Below are 6522 nucleotides of genomic sequence, written 5' to 3' on the forward strand. Positions count from 1 at the left end.
AGGACTGGTGTCTTCCGCTTCAGGCCACTGTGGTCACTGCTCTTATCAGAGTCAGAGTCTCTCTCCATCCTGTCACTGGTGGCTGTGGTGGTCATAGCTGTCACGGTCATGACTCCCCGGGCCTCTTCATCCTTGTCCCCGTTGCTGCCACCACCCAGATCAGCTTCGGGGGACCTCACTGTCAGAGGAGCTCATGGGCAGTGGTGCGCTGCAGCTGGCTTGGGGGGTTGTTCTGGATCTCCCAGAGTCCCTCATTAAAAACCTTTCCTCTTGTTGGGCTTTCTGTACTTGTCCTTGCACTTGTCATAGGGGAACAGGTCCTTGGGTCCCAGGAAGGCCATTTCGTGTGTTCCAAAGAAAAAGATGTGGTACTTGTTGGGTGGGGGCTTCACGGCACCGTCAGCGAAGTCATCAATCCGGGCCGGCCAGTGCGGGTAGCCCTTCATCTTGGCGAACACCAAGTCCCCGGGCTTGAAGGCTTGCGGCATGCTGACTGAGGAGGCCCAGGCCGCGGGAAGCAGCAATGACTGCTGGAAGACGAAGCCGGAGGCGGGAGTCGGACGCCTGAGGGGCAGAGGCTTCCCATTTCTTGTGTTCTTATGCTGGTCTCTAGACATCTGATTTGGAGTAATTAAAAGTCTAGGTGCTGATTTTTGAATTTGCCTTTGTTGAATGGCTGTTTTGTCTCTTGATTTCTGCTTCCTCTCTGACCCTCTGGTCTATGTGACCTGGGCTTCTCCAGGTCTGTTTGGTCTCTCATAGAGTGGGGAGTCTCTGGGGGAAAAGGCGACTGGGAGGGAACAGGGCTGGTGTGTAGGTGGGGGATGCTGAGATATTGAGAGTAGGATAGTTTGGTGGGCAGGCAGCCTGCTTGGACTGCCTCTAGCCTACTTGATCTCTGGCAGAGTGGGGAGCCTGCCCCAGTTGGAGGCTGGAGCAAGGCAACCGGAAGGCTCTGAGACTAGAGGGTATGGTGGGAGGATACGGAAATAGTGAGATAGTGGGGAAGTTTGGTGGGAGGGCAGCAAACCTGGATCTCTCCCCTGAGGATGCTGATAATACCCACCCTAATTTGGAAGGTGGTCCAACTGGTGACTGTTTTCTCTTACACAAGTTTTGTTGGAGTGATAGTAATCTGGGCTTGACTGACAAACACACACGAATTTCTGCTATTCATATGTGCATTGTTGACACCATTTTTCAGGTCAAAAGAATCCGGAAGTTTCGCATGATTTACTTCTAGCCTAGTTCTCACTCACTACAACTTTTTAACTTGGACAACTGTATTGCACTACGGAGGGATCATTTTTGCCACCCATTCCTTCTGCACGAAAGCGATGAAGTTAATGAACAAGCACAGCTCTAAGATCCCCCAATGGCAGCCAGCTCCAGGAGCCTTTCTAGCTCTAGTCCAAACCACCTCATTTATGAACATGGAGTAAACATTCCAGATTTCCTTTCAGAATCTCTACTCCCATTTCTCTTCAATTCCTACCTAGGCTTCTGGAGATCACTGTCGCAGAATGGATAAAGACACATTTGGGAGGAGTAGGCTAGAGAAGGCTTCCACATGGGCACAGATCCTGCAATGAGCCGTGTGAGTTAAGTTCTCTTCTTTGTCTCATGTGAGTTCTGACTCCCCTTCCAGTCTTCCCCCCCCCTTTCTTCTCACTGCATGCCCTCCTCCTTTGGCTTCTTCGTTACACCCCTTTTCTGACCTTACTATTAATTTTTTAGGTTATTTGCCCAAAATGAATACTACATCCAGTGTGACTCTCAGGACTGACTGGACATCCTCTCGCCTCACTGTTCAGAGTATCCTTGAGCTGGTACGCAAAGGAACAGTTTCTTGGGTAGTTAAAGGCATAATGATAGCACCCCTGGGGCCATCATGGGTGATGTGACATTCTAGAGAGAGAAAAAGACAGTGGAAAGAAGGCAGAAAGAAAAGAGGGTGTGTGTTGGGTGTTGAATTGTTGAGACGTTTTAGTACTAAGAATCTGAGTTTTATTGTTAGGGTAACCCCACTAGTTATTCCCCATGTATGCCTTACCAATCAATGAAACACTCTTCCGTCTCTTCATCTACAATATGAGGATAAGAGCAGCTAGTGAATCTAACTATTGCAAAGGTCAAAGGCTCCAACACAAGTCTGCTGCATGCAGACTGTTATGTTTTAGGGCTATGATCACTCGTGCTTCTTTTTCACCCAAAATACTGTTGATGCTGTAGGTATGATCAGAAGACAAAGGATCTTACACATGTAGGTGAAGGATTTGGACCACAAGAAACCATAAAAAAGAACAGAAACAGGTGTGTGGCTGAACCTGTGTTGACATGTATGCTATACTTTCGAGAATGTCCTGAATACAGAAATTAGGAGTACCTGGTGGTGCGTGGCATGACAGCATATCAGCTTCTGAGAAAGAGATGTTCTGACTCAGATAACCATCATCAAATATTAAATTATGTTAAAATCAAAGGCAACCCACAGGAGGAAGCTTTTCATTTCCTAAACATCTTATGATGTTTTATTATTGTCCAAATTTCTCAGAATCTTATTTTTAACTAACTATACCCGGATGATAGGACACAATGTGATGATGAGCTACTGGGCATCTTTTCTCAGCACTGTGCCGGTGATGAGCCTGGGTGGGGTATTTATACCATGGAAGTGAATCTACAAATCAAGACTTGTCCCACCTCCTGGCATTCCACGATTCCAGATGGACCCCTTCAAGAATAATTGAGGCAGTGTGTGATAGACTCTCAGATCTGACAGACACTGTGGTATCCCAATCTTTGGGACATTGTGGCTGACAGAACATAGGCATAAGGGGGTGAAGACTGAACCTGAAAGAAAGAAGGCTGGCTTACCAGCCCTCCCTTGCTGCCTTTGATAGAGCAAACTGCTATATTGTAAGCAAGAGCCAGGTAGGTATGAACTAAAAGTGACTTCTGAATACCAGACACCACAGGACTGAGGCCCTCAGTGCAACAGCTTGAGGGAACTCATCCTGCTTCAGCCATAAGCTTGGAGATCCTTCCTCAATTGAGCTTTGACAGAACTCTAGCTTCTACAGGGCACCTTGATTGGGGCTTCTTTTTTTTTATTTTTTAAATTTATTTATTTATTAAGGATTTCTGCCTCCTCCCTGCCACCGCCTCCCATTTCCCTTCTCCTCCCCCGATCAAGTCCCCCTCCCTCATCAGCTTGAAGACCAATCAGGGTTCCCTGACCTGTGGGAAGTCCAAGGACCGCCCACCTCCATCCAGGTTTAGTAAGGTGAGCATCCAAACTGCCTAGGCTCTTGATTGGGGCTTCTTAAAAGAGCTTGAAGTGTGGAATCCAGTTAAGCTGGATTCCTGATCCCCTTAAACTCTGAGGTGGTAAAGGCAACATGTTTCTTTGAGCTATTCATCTTGAATCAATTGTTCTACAGCAACAGATAGTAGATGAAGCTCTTTGTTACTAGGCATCTGTGGGGACCACCTTCTGTTTTGCATTGTGGCTGGGTTGTCCAGAGTTTGGCTGCCGAGTTCACTGAGCAGTTCTGCAGTAGAAGCTGCTGTTGGGACCTTGTCCTTCTGATAACAGGCGAGAGAGTCCAAGGCTTCTCACTCTTTTCTGCTTCTCTGATTTGCACCTAGCAAAACTGCTAGGCTCCTGGGAAGTGATGAGCCAGCGGTGCCTGCTGGGAAATCTGGATGGAAGTGATGGATGCTGTGGATTGGGCTTTGGCAGGTAGGAAGCTGGACCTGATGCAGCGTATCTACAAAGACCCTTCACTGCTCAAGCCTGGATCTTCCTTTGTGGTGACCTTTGACATGGGCCAGGGATTAATTTCTGATCTACTGACTTTCTAGAAGTGGGCAATACTCTCAGGAGAAACATGACTGATTTCTCCTGTTGATTATCTGACAAGAGGAAGACTGTCTGCTACCATAAGTTCCTTTCTTTTATTTAGCAGAAAAAAATATAAAAAAAAATCAGAAAAATTTTCTCTTTGCAAACCAAATAGCACAGAGAAAACAGGGCCACAAACTTTGAGCTGCTGCTAATCACAGAAGGAAACAAAGCAGCAAAAACCAAGGGTCAGCATCTTGTTTCCAGCCTTCCGGCAGGAAAGATGCTGCATATTTGACTCTTGGCTCCAGACATGGTATTTAAGAAGGGCTGTGGTCATGACAGAAGTCTACTAAGGTGACTTATTTTCCCAGTATCCCATTTGGAAAAACAGAAATCTAGCTGCCCGTGGGGAACTGGAATAGCAAAATAATGTAATTTATTTTTAAAACCAATTACCAGCATTTAAAAGGAGGTTTTTTTGGGTCAGGGTGAGCCTCTCATTTAAACTAACCTCTTAATAACACACTCATTCAAATATTTTTTCCCTGAAACTCATTTTAAATAAGCATTTAAAATACTTTTATTATTTCTTTGAGAATATCATACAGTCTGTTTCGTTCATATTTGTCCCCATCCCCCATGGCTCCTAGATTTCAAAAAGGGTAAAGAAACTCAAGAGGCTGCTGTGGAGACACATTTGGCAGCTCTGTTACAGTAAGGGATGCTTTAGCCTGCTGTGTAACAAAGACCAGAGAGCAGGCAGCTAAGGAGAGGCTCAACAACTTGAGAGAAGCGAGTCCTGCCTACTTTCTGCTGTGTTTGTGATCTCACAGTTACACAATGGCTGCTTCAGCATTGAGTGTTGCCTTCATCTTCAAAACGGAAAGATGGGTGATGAGATTAAATCAGTCACATTGGTCTCTTTCATCAGGAAACCAAGAGTTTTCTCAGAGATCCCCACTCCGAGGATTTCTGCTGGATCTTATTGAACAGTTCTATACCACATGGCTCTCTTTATTTGCAGAGGAGCCAGGGAAAGTATATTTAGGCATTCCGTGCTTTAAAATGGAAAGACTTTTGGGAGTAAGGAATTGTGTACAGGTGACGCGTCAGTCAGTCAGCAGAGCATGCCACAGGGATCTTAGAACCACAACATAAATGCAGTGACCTACCCTGTGTCTCTGCCTTGGAGAGAGGCAGACACAGACCAGCTGCAACAGAGTCAGGAGGATTGTGTGTCAATTTTGAGGGGCCTTTGGAAAGATGAATTAGGCATAATGACGCATGACACAGGAACTCTATGTTAAAATGAGAAGAGAAACCAAAACAAAGTAAACAGCCAAACCAATTGGAATCGATAGGAATGGCCTGATGCCATACTGGACAAGGGAAAACAGGTTGAAAGGAAAAGGCACGCTGCTCCTCTTTGGTGAGAGGGGTGGAGGTGGTGGTGATGGTGGCGATGGTGGTGGGATACAGGTCATGGTGTGGTGGGTTCCTATGTTAGCTGTGGATGACTAAGAACCATGCATCCTGAATGAACAGGAAACCCAGTGTTGGCACACACAGCCTGAAAGGGTTTTAGTGCTGGCTCCAAACAGTGTTCACTTACTGGGGAATGGAAAAGATGGAAAGGAGTCAGCGTTGCCTCTGACTAGAGGTTTTAGGCTGCTACCTGCTCGGGTACCATATGGGAGGACTGGAAAGACAGCATAGGCACTGAGAGCGGGAGTTCCCTTCTCCTTCAGACCTTGGTGTGACGGCCCAGTGAAACCATCGAACTAGAGCATTCCATGGGGAGAAAATATAGGTTTACTTGAACCGCCAAGGCTATCTTTTGGGGTCACGGTCAACAGCAAAGAGAATAGCAAAAAAGTGGAGATCTTGGCCAGTTAGAAGGAACTGTGCTGCAGCTAGAACAGATGTGTGAGCTGGAATGGCCTGGGAGTTAGCATGGGAACTTGGATCTGTTATAGGCTTATCTGAGCTAATAAAGAACTAGATGCCCCCTTCCAGAGATGGTTGGCAGTGGAGGGCAGATAAGGGAAGTAATGACTCTTCCTGACAAACAGAAACCCACTTCACAGCGTTTCTGAGGGAATGCTCAGTTTTAGGCTTTTGCTTATCCACTAGCAATCCTTCTGTTCATTCTCTCAGAGTACAGCTCAAGCTGAGCCTAGATTTTCATTCAGGACATTATCAGTGGCTCTGTCATTTTTGGGACCTGTTTTGGACCTAATATTTAGGACTATGGTAAATGAAACAGACTCTAATATCTTGGTAGATATAGATTTATACCATTCACTGCATGGTTATTTAGCTAGTTTAAAATAAGCCAAGGCCAATAACAGAGTATGACGTTTAGGGTTGGTTCACTAATATTTGCATATAAAGTGGTCTTTGTTATTACTCATAATCATTACCACGTGGTTGAGAAAACATTTGACTTATGGCAGGAACCCTCTAAACACTCCCTGGGTCTACAGGCTAATAACCAAGATGTACAAAATATCTATCTATCTATCTATCTATCTATCTATCTATCTATCTATCTATCTATCTATCTGCTATCTATTATCTATCTATCTATCTATCTATCTATCTATCTATCTATCTATCTATCTATCTATCATCTATCATCTATCTATCTACTAACTATATCTATCTATCTA

General features: G+C 45.3%; 1 pseudogene; it reads right to left on the minus strand.

The window, feature by feature from the left end:
- LOC101989502 overlaps positions 1-488 on the minus strand; it is a 2009-nt pseudogene extending 1521 nt beyond the window's left edge.
- Positions 489-6522: the final 6034 nt, after the last annotated feature.

The sequence above is a fragment of the Microtus ochrogaster genome, linkage group LG5, assembly GCF_000317375.1.
Source record: "Microtus ochrogaster isolate Prairie Vole_2 linkage group LG5, MicOch1.0, whole genome shotgun sequence".
Taxonomy (NCBI): Eukaryota; Metazoa; Chordata; class Mammalia; order Rodentia; family Cricetidae; genus Microtus; species Microtus ochrogaster.